General features: G+C 46.5%; 1 pseudogene; it reads left to right on the forward strand.

Moving 5' to 3' along the window:
- The first annotated feature begins 5,409 nt into the window (after positions 1-5,409).
- Positions 5,410-13,939, forward strand: part of LOC105041487 (aspartyl protease family protein 2-like) — a 9,581-nt pseudogene continuing 1,051 nt past the window's right edge.

Genomic DNA, 13,939 nt, shown 5'->3' on the forward strand with positions numbered 1-13,939 from the left:
GAAGACGGTGCTCTATTGTGGTTTGGTTCCAGTAGTTAAGGAGAGGGAGATTTTTTTTCCATTGTAACAGCATCTCTTGTGAAGCCAACTAATGGCGTTGAGATTCTTCTGAGTCGGTCAGTCGGTAGTCGCATGCGGGAGAAAGTCAAATAAAATAAAACATCAATTGAACTTTCATTATCAAAAAAGATTCTTTTTACATCATAATTTTTGGCAACAACAGCATCATCATAGGAAGTCTGAATTCTTCGAATATCCTCATTCAAAAAAGTTATTATATTATTGAGTTGTCATCATTTTGCTGACTCTTCTTCGAAAGTTGCCCCCCAGTCCAGTCGTCCGGAGATCATGTTGATCACCCTTGCAGTCGGCTGATTATTTACAGCTTCCTCAGTCGGTTGAGGTTATCGATCAGCAGGAAGTTGAGTTGGTGGATCTCTTCGATATTTTTTGAGATAGCCTCATCGAATTAGGACTTCTAGCTCATCCCTGAGTTGGATGCATTGTTTGGTATCGTGACCATGATCACGATGGAACTGACAATACTTCCTCCGATCGTGATTTCTTGGCAATGCTTTCATCGATGGAGGGTGTCGTAGGTATTCTGCTCCTTCGATCTCTATGAAGATCTACGTATGGAGAGTAAAAAGAGGAGTGTAGGAGTTATACCTGCCGTAATTTAGCCTTAGACTCCGTCGTCGGGGCGAAGCTCGCTTCTTGGATGGCGACCGACTTGATTCGACTTAAGCTCCTCCCTTCTTCCGTTTCTTCTTCTTCTAACCTTTGTCTTCTGTCTGACGTCGGTCAGAAGCTCCTTCATCCATGCACATATACTTGTATGCATGCTCCAGAAGTTCGGCATAAGTCTGAGAGAAGTCTTGTCCAAAGAATATGTGAATCGAGATCTCCTCAGATCTCTTTTCATGGCCGATATGGTCATATTTTGATTAAGATCCTTGACCTTAAGAGTGACCACATTAAAACGGGCCACAAAATCTTGAAGTGTTTCAGTCTCTCCCTGCTTGATCGAGAAGAGTCTATCAGAGGTTCATGGCGGCCTTCGACTGGTGCTGAAGTGAGCTACAAAAGAGTGTTCGAGTTGCTCGAAGGAGTATATACTTCCCAACTGAAGTCTAGAAATCAGGCTCAAGCAGCTTTCCGAAGAGTCATCGGAAAGTCGACGCACAAGAGGACGTCGATCGCCCTCTGAATCATCATGAGAGCCTTGTAGCTCGCAAGATGGTAGATCGGATTGTTGGAGCCATCATATGGCTCCACTTGCAACATCTTGAATCGAGATGGGATCGGCTCGTTCAAGATGTGCCGAAAGAGAGGCTGGACGGTGTGAAAGTCGTAGTCATTGGAGGATTTCTGACCTTCCACCTGAAGCTGGGCGAGTCGGCGGCTGATTTTTTGAAACTTACGTTCGTAGTTATCGAACCATCATTGCTGGAAAACTCCAAAGGTAGAACCCCCCGACGAGCTTGAAGGAGAAGCAGAAGGTGTCCGCGGTCGTTTCTCCTTCCTAATACGATCGAGATAGGAAGGAGAGAAACGCCACGAGTGGTGGGTGGCACGGTAAGAGTGCCGAGAATGCCGCTGTTCGTCTCGATGGGAGAACTGAGACGGTATCTACAGAGAAGGAGAAGGTGATCGTCGTGGATGACAGTGGCTGTACCTAGATGGCACTGACTGTGCCACCGGTTGCTCCGCCGGCGGCTGCTGCTGGGTTTGCTGTTGTTGGAGGCTTTTGACTGTGAGAAGATTCATTTGCTGCACAAGCACAGCAATCTAGACGTCCGTGGTGATCACAGGATGTGAGGAATGAGGCTTTGCTATTGGAGGAGGGGGAAAAATCTCTTCCCAATGGGAAGAGTACCTCGTTGATCTGGTTGCAGTCGAGTGTTGGGCTCTAGTCTTCATCATGGTGTGTATGATCTTTTTTCCTACCTGACGCATCAATCTGTTGCAGCTAACTCTCCGTCGTCTGTCTCCGATAACGAGCACCTGCAAGATAGCGTCCACACAGACCAGATTGGTGTCTGGTAGAAATCCTCTGATGCTTAAGTCAGAGAAGAAAGTTAGTGAACCGTAGTTTTTGAATATAGAAAGTAATAGAGTTTTGGCCCCGAGATGGCTTATCCATACTGCTCACTTACCCTCTTTTTATAGATGATTCTGGTATAACCGTTGAGCACGTGGTCCCACTTTTTATAGCACTAAATTATCGGATCATAAATATGAAATTAGTGGGGTGTTAATTCTCCTTAATAGCCGTGACACATAGTTGATAACTGTTTGTGACGGTTATAATATGTTGAGCAAATTAGCTGGCCATATGTCGGTAGAACCGACTATATGTCGGTAGACTCTATGAGCGACCATCGGCTAGTAGTTCTGTTATGTCGACGGTCTAAGTCGCTCGCTGTCGATCGGTAGTAATCGAATCATTAGTCGGTCAGCCGATATTAGTCGGTCAGTCGTCAGTAAGTCGGTGCGGTTTGCTCAGTTGGTCGATGAAGAGTCGGAACCGCATGATCAGTCGATACGCAGTTAGAGTCATGGTGATCAAAATCGAGGGTCGATCGATTTACCCTAATAAGTGGTGATTCTTATTATTATTATTATTATGGGTTACAATCTGGTGGCGGTTGTTTAATTTGGAAGTAGTTCATTGTTCAATATTGCTGATGACAATCCATTTGGTTACCTAGCTCTCCCGCACATTCTTAAGCTTTTTGGAAGGGAGTTATTAAATCCAAAGCATACTTCTTATATCGAGCTTTCTTTGTGCTCGGAGATTGGCAGAATTTTAGACTTTGGCTGGGTAGATGGATTGGAAACTTTCCTCAATCGGATTTGTTTCTGAATGTATTTCACATCTTAGACCAAAATGCTCATCCCTCATGTTGCCTATTTTTAGCAGGCTATCAACAATGATCATCTTAGGAGAATTTCCTTCAGAAGATCCCTTTCTGGTGCATCATGTAGTTTTTGCACATTTCATAGATAAGACACTGAGAAGTTTTTGTTAGTGTACCCTCGTGGGGCCACTTTGTCACCAAGATTTACAAGTTGGTATGCGATCATACATATGTTACCTAGGTGAGCAGTTGCTCCAACCAGTCACCAAGATTCACATGTTAGTATGTGATCATACATATCACGGAGTTTTCGCACATCCTAATTGATAGAACGTAGGGTCTCCTAGTTGGACCGAACCATCCGGCTGGTAAGGACTTCCATCTCTTGGATTCTCTTTTCCACATCCATGAGCACGTGGCAGCACTGGAGACTGACCTGCCTCCAATGGAATGAGTATGCCGACGTAGGACTTGTTTGGATGGGAGTGTGAGCTTTGAAATAGAAATAGGAAGGAGAGACTTCCACTGTGACCATTTAGTTGGGAAGGAATAGAAATATTTCAATTTTTTAAATTTAATAAATAATTTTTTTTACTATTAAAATTCGATTTCATAAAATTAATTTAAAAAATTTAATTTTTCAAAAATATATTTTTTAATTAATTTTTTAAAAAAATATATTAAAAAATATTTTAATTTTAATTTCAATTGCGAATCAAATGTACTGGAGAATCTTGCCATTCCCATCCCCATTCCAATTTCCGAACCAAACGCACCTTTATTTGGAAGACTTTTATACCTGACAAAGCTTAAATCATTTTATAATTTGTTTTGGAGGGAAGAATCTTAACAACTGATAATTTCTGAAAAATAATCTTGGCCTCACCCTCTCATTTGTTTTCTTCGTTATAGAATGGATGGGACTTCTACTTATTTATTCTTCTCACGTCCTTATTCTTTTCAAACTTGAAAATTCTTTGAGGAAAAAAGTTAGATTGCGGATCTAGACTCCTTTTTTTATTTTCTCTCACAGAGAATGAAGAGGAAGAATAATTCCGCAAGCAGCCATTTGAATAAAACCTCGTGAACTTTGCCTTGTTTTTACCAATACAAAAAATAAATAAATAAATAAATAAAAGACTTTTCTCTATTTCCAAATATGAGTTCAACGAAATTGATGGGCATTTCTCAGGTTCCGTGCTTTTTTTTTTATAATATTTTTATTACTCAGTCCCATCTTCTTCTTGAAAAAAAAAAATGGAAACAATCAATCTCACCCTCCTAATATACCCATAAACCATCTAAAGCTAAGATCAGAAACCTCTTTGTAAATAAGTCTGTTCATTCGATAAAGGTGGGGTGGCTCTTTGCAGCTTCCCTCATCATCATCATCATCATCATAATAAATAAATAAATCTCTAAGATTAATGGAATGAATCGCTACATGTTTCTGGTACACATTGCGAGCACGTTGTTGCAATGTTATCTCGCAATTTTTTCAGGTAACATTTCGCGCGTCGTTGTTTGGGGAAAACTGAAGTCACATGTTCATTTGCGACATCATAGTTCACACTTGCGGTTGAGGAATAGTCTAAACAAAGGGCAGCAGGGCTATAAGCCGATGGAGATGAACAGCGTGCGGGTTTGAATTCGTTGCCGAGGTTCTCAACTTTGATTTGGCTTTATCTTAAAATCAGGCCAACATTTTTTCAACCTCGTTAGCTGTGTGAACGCGCAAGGGTCCAGAAACGTCAAAGAAACCGAGCCCACGTTGAATCTAGTCGTCTGCCAACCAATAATATGAGCAAGAATCTCCATGTCCTGTTGTCACATGCTAATTTTCAAAGATTCCATACCCTTCTTTTTTTCTTTTTTTTTGGTAACAAAAAATTTCATATTTTTATCAATCATATCGGTTTAGAGCACCACGCATCTCAAAAAATGAATAGCCATAAAACAACGCACTCCATGTGTGGTATGGCACATACTCAATTGATTTAAGTTTATATTATGATGATGATCATACATGGCTGAAGAGGATCCATGCTCCAAGACATGATTTTAACGTCAAGATGTCGTACTCTTAGGGCGTCTTGTCGGTGGGGGATCCATCGCAAGCCTCTGTCATCCATCTCCTAAGCCTCTCTCTCCTACTGGTCCCCACGCTGGCCAGGCTGACCTGCTGACCAATTTAAGGTTTCACCCTCCGGGGGATGAGTGTTGGAATGGTTGAATTTTCTACGATGTCCTGCGGTGCACGCGTGGCACCGTAGAATGCGGTGCAGCTGTCTGTGCCGTCAATCATAAAATGAACGATTGTGTAAGAATGAGACTGTACGATCCATGTATGCCACGCACGTTATTTAATGGCCATTCATCCTATGATGGATGGTGTCCATGGGTGCACCACATTTTGTGATGGTGCATACATATCATAGGGGATCCGTGCTCAAAATTATAGTTCTATCAGCCACGGAACTCCCAATCCCTCCTGTTTTCTTATAAATAGCCCTGTCGCGTTTTTAGTAGGCACAACAAAGAGAACATGCAGCAGTCACAGAAGCCTTCCTCGCATGAGCAAAGGAAAGATGTCAAGGTGAAGATTATTGTGACGAAGATGGTGCATACTGACCCAACGGATTTCAAGTCTGTGGTTCAAAGGCTAACGGGGAAGGAGTCAACGGCCGCGGAGGTGGTGGAGAGCCCTGCCGTCTCCGAGAGGAACGCTGATGAGGTTGAGCATCGTGGTGGAAGGGAGAGCAGGGAGTTTGAGGATATGTTGATGAAGCTACCATCATTAGATGAGCTGAAACAATTGTGGGATGATTAATTACCCCCTCAATTTTTGCTCAAAAAACAAAAATCACCACAAAAGTATATATATATATATATATATATATATATGTATGACGGTCCTGGATACGGCGACGATGATTTTGGTGTTTTGGATATTATATATATATAGTTCATTGCATTGGGTTAGATTTTGTATTATATGTCTGTATATGAGGATTTTGTATTAATCCAGTGTCGTGCATTTGTTTTTGGTTTTGGCTTGAAACTTGAAAGGCCTGACGGATTTCTTATTAGTTTATATACATACATATACATGCATACATATACACACATAACACACACACACGCACACACATGCTATGATATAGAGCTAATAGTAGAGTTTTTATAGCTTCTACAGATACAGATTCAACATGAAATATAGTAGCAGTGATACATTAAACATAGAAGATAGAAAGCACTTTGGTGCTAGCAGGATATGCCAACGTACGTTTGCAGTCTGTTCCACAGTTTTTGATGCTGTAATTGAAACTTGGAAGAACCCAAATATCCCCAGCAGTAGAACGATGGAAGTAACTTCTGTAAAAACAAACACAGTGATTTTTTTGTGTTCAGAAAGATGCAGGCTTTTCTCTCTCCAAATTAATCTCCTCGCAGACCACTGCAAATAGTTGACGTCCCGCCTTCTTTGCCATCTTGCCTCTGTTTTCCTTCTCCAAACCAAACACAGGTCATGAAAGGCCGATGGCCTCCCTGTAAATTTCAAGTACAACTTGGTTATGGTCCAAAGACTCCTTGGAAGCAGGCACCCGAAGAAGAGATGGTTGTTAAACTCCACGTTGCCTCTGCATAAACTACTTACAGCACTAACATTCCATCCTTTCTTAATTAGTATTTTCATCAGTGTGCAGTTTGTTCTTGGATGCCAACCATAAAAAGACTTTCACTTTTTCCGAACTTAGTGTCTTCTAAATGGCGTTGTAGTAGGGACATCTCAATCCACCAAAATTGAGCAAGTTGTAAAAGGAGTGTTACCATCAAGAGACCATTGTAAGCTAGCTGTTAAATCGAGATGTCCGTGATACAAAATGGCCTAACGGTGCAAGGAGGCTATGCAATCGCCGTAGCTGACATGTCTCATATCTTGTCAAAGGACATCTCACAAGAGTATACCAACTCATACTCTTGAGTTCTGTACGTTCTTCCATTTGGAGAGATGTTAGTTTGCAAAATTAGGCCTTTGGGAACTCTGTGGCTTTTGAAATTGGAAATGAGGAGTTTATTTGATTCTTGAAGATGTGTGGATGGATGCAATTTTTCTTTGCTCTCGATTCGAAGAATTTTATGCTCGGGCGTTGAACCCAAATTTACCCATATTTTTTTTGTTGTACCATACTTCTTCATGCAATAAAGCTTAGGTGACTAAGGCTGGCCCTTAGTCTCCTTTTTCCGTCAAAAAAAAAAAACATCTCCCCAAATGGGTGAGAGGCTCGACGTAGTCCTCCTCATTCTCAACCACATCTTTCTCCTCTAATAGTATGCTCCAGCAATCTGATACCACCAAGGTTCTTTTGATTTTTGAAAAAATTTTGATGCCCCTTTAGCTAACAATGATTGGTTCATTTAGGACAAATTTTAGCACCCAATTCACTTGGAGAGGGGGGGAGGACGGCGGGCTAGGTATGCAATCGGAATCGAAATAGAAATCGGAATGGATTGAAATCGGATTGTCAAATCCGTTGAAGTGTTTGGTTCATTATGAGAATCGAAATCGGAATGGAATTTTGAATCCATAAAAGACAGTGAAAATTAAGTTTTAGGTAGATTGGGCCATTCCCATTCTATCCCAAAATTGAAATCAGAATAGGACTTCTTCCAACCAAACCATTAGAATAAGAGTCACTCATTTCTATTTTGATTCCAGACTTCTACTCCCCCAACCAACCAAGCATCTCCTTGGTTCTTTAGACTTATAAACAACATCCCAATTCATTAGGTAATGAAATCCACTGATATTATTGGAGCCCTTTTATAAGAATGCCCTTTACATTTTGTCCGTTCTTTTGATAACCCATTTTGGCAATTTGTATATACGTAGACATGAGATATAAAAGGTAGAGAAGTCAGAATGAAGTTGATCAAAGTTAATCTCTCCCTCTCCATGAAAATAATTTTCCTTTCCATATTATTTGTCTCGGACTGACCTTTTCAACCAAAGACAACCAACATTGTTTGAGAAGCTTCTAATTAGTTTACATCAGAATATCAAAATGATAACTGTTGCGGCCAATCGCCTCATCGTCTGATCGCCGGGGAACGTGCGTCTGCAAAAATGAGAAGTCCACACTGACCGGAGGCGGCTCCGGTGGGGACCCTCCGACGGTCAAGTCAGAGAGGTGACTGGGCAACAGTGAAATGAAGACAGAGAGCTCGATCGAGAGAGAGAGAGAGGGAGAGGAGCGAGCCTGTGCTTTTGGAGTTGAGAAGTGGGGGGAGCGGATCCCCTGCACTGTTGCCTTCCCCGATATATATAGTGGAGCAGGTATGGCGCCGTCATTAATGGCGCAGACAAGTGAGGAATTGTCAACTCACTGTAGATTGTCAGAGTCGCCGTGAAAGTGTCATGTCGCCGTGGGGCTGTCAAATCACCAGGGTTGACAATGCCCTCGGCGGGACAATGCCCCTAGATGGCCGTGCCGCATGTTGCTGTCAGAACTGACAAGGTCTGGCGGCTGTACGGCGATCAGAGGAGTCGACCGACCCTAGGTCGGTGGTCAGCTGAGTGGCGTCGGGCCCCTCCGTTGGTCGGTCGGTCGGCCGGTCGGTCGGTCGGTCGGTCGGTCGGTCGGTCGGCCAGTTGGTCGGTCGGCCAGTCGGTCAGTCGGCATATCCCAACAGTTGCCTCCCTCCACTCCTGAGTCGGACGGTGAGCTGGCCGATGCTTTTAGTTGGGCAGCAATCCCGGGCGAAAAGGAGTGGAGTCGTCGTATGCCAAATTCCGACCGTACCGCTGGTTGACACGATGTCAGGCGTCACATGAATGCCGAGCGATTCGCTGGCGTCAGACGTCTAGTCGGTGTCAGATGTCACGTCGGTATCAGGTGTCACGTCGGGTCGGAGGTCGGCCAACCTCCGAACGTTGCTCGTCGACATGATCATTCCGCAGAATCTGATAGTCGAGTAGCGTCCGACGTATTCGGATAGGATAACGATGGCAAGTCGAATATCCATTGTCCGACCCTTGGTCGGACGTATGCGTCGGGATGTATGATAAACGGTGGCAAGCCGAATATCCTTCGATCGGTCGTGACCGGATCGGTATGTCGCGAATACGACTGCGATCGTCTTGGCGTTTTGCCTTTCTTAGTTGAAGCTAAGTGGGCAAGTTAGCCAGCCGCATTAGTCGAAGCCCTTTGCCTTCAGAGATGGGGGTCGTCGTAGATATTCCGCTCCTTCAATCTCCGTTGTAGAATCCGATATGTCCTCGATGATCGAGACATAGATTGAGCCATTGGTTCGGTGATTCGTCGATCAGGCCGACGATGGAGTCGTAGATTCGGCGATCGGCAATCGAGCCATGTTGGTCGGGGCCTTTTGCCTTCAAAGGCTGAGGCCGTCGATTTCGACGATCGGTGATCGAGCCGTTGATTCGACGATCGATGATCGGCGGTGTTGGTCGGGGCCTTTTGCCTTCAGAGGTCGAGGCCGTCGGTTCGACGATCGGTGATCGAGCTGTTGATTCGGCGATCGACGATCGACCGTGTTGGTCGGGGCCTTTTGCCTTCAGAGGCCGAGGCCGTCGGTTCGACGATCGGTGATCGAGCCGTTGATTCGGCGATCGACGATCGGTCGTGTTGGTCGGGGCCTTTTGCCTTCAGAGGTCGAGGCCGTCGATTTTGGTGATCAGTGATCGAGCCGTTGATTCGGCGATCGACGATCGGTCGTGTTGGTCGGGGCCTTTTGCCTTCAGAGGCCGAGGCCGTCGGTTCGGCGATCGGTGATCGAGCCGTTGATTCGGTGATCGACGATCGACCATGTTGGTCGGGGCCTTTTGCCTTCAGAGGCCGAGGCCGTCGATTTCGGCGATCAGTGATCGAGCCGTTGATTCGGCGATCGACGATCGGTCGTGTTGGTCGGGGCCTTTTGCCTTCAGAGGTCGAGGCCGTCGGTTCGATGATCGATGATCGAGCCATTGATTCGGCGATCGACGATCGGCTGTGTTGGTCGGGGCCTTTTGCCTTCAGAGGCCGAGGCCGTCGGTTCGGCGATCGGTGATCGAGCCGTTGATTCGACGATCGACGATCGGTCGTGTTGGTCGGGGCCTTTTGCCTTCAGAGGCCGAGGCCGTCGATTTCGGCGATCAGTGATCGAGCCGTTGATTCGGCGATCGATGATCGGTCGTGTTGGTCGGGGCCTTTTGCCTTCAGAGGCCGAGGCCGTCGGTTCGGCGATCGGTGATCGAGCCGTTGATTCGGCGATCGACGATCGATCGTGTTGGTCGGGGCCTTTTGCCTTCAGAGGCCGAGGCCGTCGATTTCGGCGATCAGTGATCGAGCCATTGATTCGGCGATCGATGATCGGCCGTGTTGGTCGGGGCCTTTTGCCTTCAGAGGCCGAGGCCGTCGGTTCGGCGATCGGTGATCGAGCCATTGATTCGGCGATCGACGATCGGCCGTGTTGGTCGGGGCCTTTTGCCTTCAGAGGTTGAGGCCGTCGGTTCGGCGATCGGTGATCGAGCCGTTGATTCGGCGATCGACGATCGACCGTGTTGGTCGGGGCCTTTTGCCTTCAGAGGTCGAGGTCGTCGTAGATTCTCCACTCCTTCGATCTCTATCAGGATCTGCGCACGAGGAGCGGGGAGAGGGGCGTAGGAGTCGTACCTGCGATGCATCGGTCTCGGACTCCATTGTCGGGGCAAGACCCATCTATCGGTGGAGGGCCTGCTGGGTTCAGCATGGGCCCGACCTTTCTTCTATTTTTCTTTTCGGCCCGTTCCTTAAGTCAGGCGCCAGTCGGAAGCTCCTTCGTCCGCGCGCATGTACTTGTACGCGTGCTCCAGCAGTTCGGCGTATGTTCGGGGGAGGGTTTTGTCCAGGGAGTAGGTGAACCGGGATGTCCTTAGCCCCCGTTTCATGGCCGAGATGGCCATGTCTCCATTAAGGTCCCGGATCTCAAGCGTGGCCGCGTTGAATCGCGTCACGAAGTGTCGTAGAGTCTCATTTTCTCTCTGCTTGAGGGAGAAAAGACTGTCCAAGGTTCGTGGCGGCTTCCGACTGGTGCTGAAATGGACCACGAAAGAATGCTCGAGCTGCCCGAAGGAGTGGATACTTCCCGATCGGAGACCGGAGTACCAGGCCCTAGCAGCCTTGCGGAGCGTGGCGGGGAAGCCGATGCAAAGGAGAGCGTCGGTTGCCCCTTGAATCGTCATGAGAGCTTTGTAGCTTTCCAGATGGTCGATTGGGTCGGTGGAGCCGTCGTAAGACTCCATGTGCGGCATCTTGAATCGACTGGAGATCGGTTCGTCGAGGATGAGTCGGGAGAGAGGTTGGGCGGTCTGGAAGTTGACGTCGTTTGAAGACTTCTGCCTGTCCACCTGCAGCTGCGTGAGCCGGCGGTCGATTTCCTCGAACCGGCGCTCGTAGTCGTCCGCTCGTCGGTGCTGGGAGACCCCAGGGGTGGAGTCTCCAGAAGATTCCGAGAGGGGGGCCGACGGCGTGCGCGGTCGCTTCTCCTTCCTTGCCCGTTCCAGCAGGGAAGGAGAGGGCTGCTGGGACCGTCGGTCATCGCGCCATGGCCGTCCCTCCTCCTCTCCGTGGGAGCGCTGTTGAGGGCGCTCGCACGGAGGCGACGGGGATCGGCGCGGTCGTCGGCGGCTGATCCTGGAGGGCATCGGACGGGCCGCCGGTTGTTGCTGGAGGCTTTTGACCGCGTCCGTCAGTACGGTCATCTGTCGTACGATGGCCGCGATCTGCGCCTCCGTGGTGACCGCGGGGTGTGGAGAGCTGGGCTCCGCCGTTGATGGTGGCGGGGAGGCCTCTTCCCGACGGGAAGAGCGCCCCGCCGACCCGGTGATCCTCGATCGTTGGACTCTTGTCTTTGTCATCAGTATCTTCCGCTTGGGAAGGCTTGGTACCGTGTCCCCCCTACCTGGCGCGTCAATCTGTTGCAGCCAATCACCTCGTCGTCTGATCGCCGGAGAACGTGCGCCTGCAAAAACGAGAAGTCCACACTGACCGGAGGTGGCTCCGGCGGGGACCCTCCGACGGTCAAGTCAGAGAGGTGACTGGACAACAGTGAAATGAAGACAGAGAGCTCGATCGAGAGAGAGAGAGAGGGAGAGGAGCGAGCCTGTGCTTTTGGAGTTGAGAAGTGGGGGGAGCGGATCCCCTGCACTGTTGCCTTCCCCGATATATATAGTGGAGCAGGTATGGCGCCGTCATTAATGGCGCAGACAAGTGAGGAATTGTCAACTCACTGTAGATTGTCAGAGTCGCCGTGAAAGTGTCATGTCGCCGTGGGGCTGTCAAATCACCAAGGTTGACAATGCCCTCGGTGGGACAATGTCCCTAGATGGCCGTGCCGCATGTTGCTGTCAGAACTGACAAGGTCTGGCGGCTGTACGGCGATCAGAGGAGTCGACCGACCCTAGGTCGGTGGTCAGCTGAGTGGCGTCGGGCCCCTCCGTTGGTCGGTCGGTCAGCCGGTCGGTCGGTCGGCCAGTCGGTCGGTCGGTCGGCCAGTTGGTCGGTCGGCATATCCCAACAATAACTAAAAATACACCTGAAACTTAAACGTGGAAAGCCAACAGTGGTCGGCACCCCTCTTACCAACCGGAGTGGCTCTGGGTAGGTCCTGGATGATGGCAGTGTGTTTCCAATACCCACCGTATTTCCCTTCCTTTCCCTCAAAAAAATAAAATAAAATAAAATAAAAATCCACTGCATTTCTCAAGAAAATATAGGGAGTAAAAGCTACTGGCAATGACTCTAGTGTAGAGATTGTTTCCTAACTACTTTATTGCGTATGCAGTCAAGTCAAAAATGACACCAAAAGAACTGCAATCTGGGCATACCTGCGTTATAAAGATAATAGTAGTTCATGAACAAATTATAAAGATAATGTATGGGAAAAGCATGGTCAGTGTAGAGAATTTGCAGCCCAGAACGGAGGCGACGTATACGGACGGAAAGACCCATATGTGGTATAAAGTTTTTGAGATTGTATGCACCATAGCAGGAACCTTATTCAAATTCTAATTTTTGAGGGATACTATTCAATAGTTGAATTTAAAACTTCTAGGTGCTATGTAGATGAGTGTGATTATTGAGATAATACTTAAGGTGCGTATGGTCTGTGAGTAGAATTAGAGTCAGAATGAATTGAAATAGAAATATATTAATTATTTTATCCAAACCACCTTCCCGGTGGTAAAAAAATAATAGTAGTAAGCTAGCACGCCGTCAATTGTGTGCTCCGAATCCAGCCACTTAACGATGGATATGTTCGCTGTTCAAAACGAGTATGATAGATGTTACCATTCCCTTGACCTATGACTTTAAAAATTCACATACCCTCCACCAAATCTTGGTCTTTGCCGGCATTATATCATAAAGACTATCTCTTCTGCTCCAGAACCTCCCAAAGTATTCGTTACTAGAAAAGTTTTTTGTGCACCGTGGGCAGTATAGAAAATTCGATATAAAATGCACCATCTCATCCGATTGATTCACATAAATTAACCCATAAACCCACTTAAATCACATCATAAACTGGGTTTAAATGCTTTTGGGTTGTTCCTGGGGATCTCTATTACCTCAGAAGCTATGATCACTCCAAAGTCAAGCTTGGCCGACTGATCAAAACAGGAGCTCTCCTTTCTGAAGTGTTGCAGGCAATCTAATTTAACAGTCAAAAAAATGTTTCTGGACGAAGAAACATCAGTCCCTAGCTACTGATGTGGCCTTTATTTGTCCTTTAGTTGTGTTACCAAAAGCAAAAAAATTTATTGAAGAAAAAATGTGTCATCCAAGTCAGTGATTCTTTCACAGTCAATTTCTGGTCCAAGTTGGTGCACGCATTGGAGGTCAGACCTGATCGCTGCTATCTTGCCCTGTTTTCTGCAACGCACCACGAAAAGATGGAACTTGCTCAGTAGTTGTGCCATGGCTGATTAATTTTTATATTTTTTTTAATGCGAGTATGTTTTTGTCAGGATTAATTATTTAAAAATTTTATATTTTTTAAAATTTTTTAATTTAAATATAATTTTTTTAATTTTT

The sequence above is a fragment of the Elaeis guineensis genome, chromosome 3, assembly GCF_000442705.2.
Source record: "Elaeis guineensis isolate ETL-2024a chromosome 3, EG11, whole genome shotgun sequence".
Taxonomy (NCBI): domain Eukaryota; kingdom Viridiplantae; phylum Streptophyta; class Magnoliopsida; order Arecales; family Arecaceae; genus Elaeis; species Elaeis guineensis.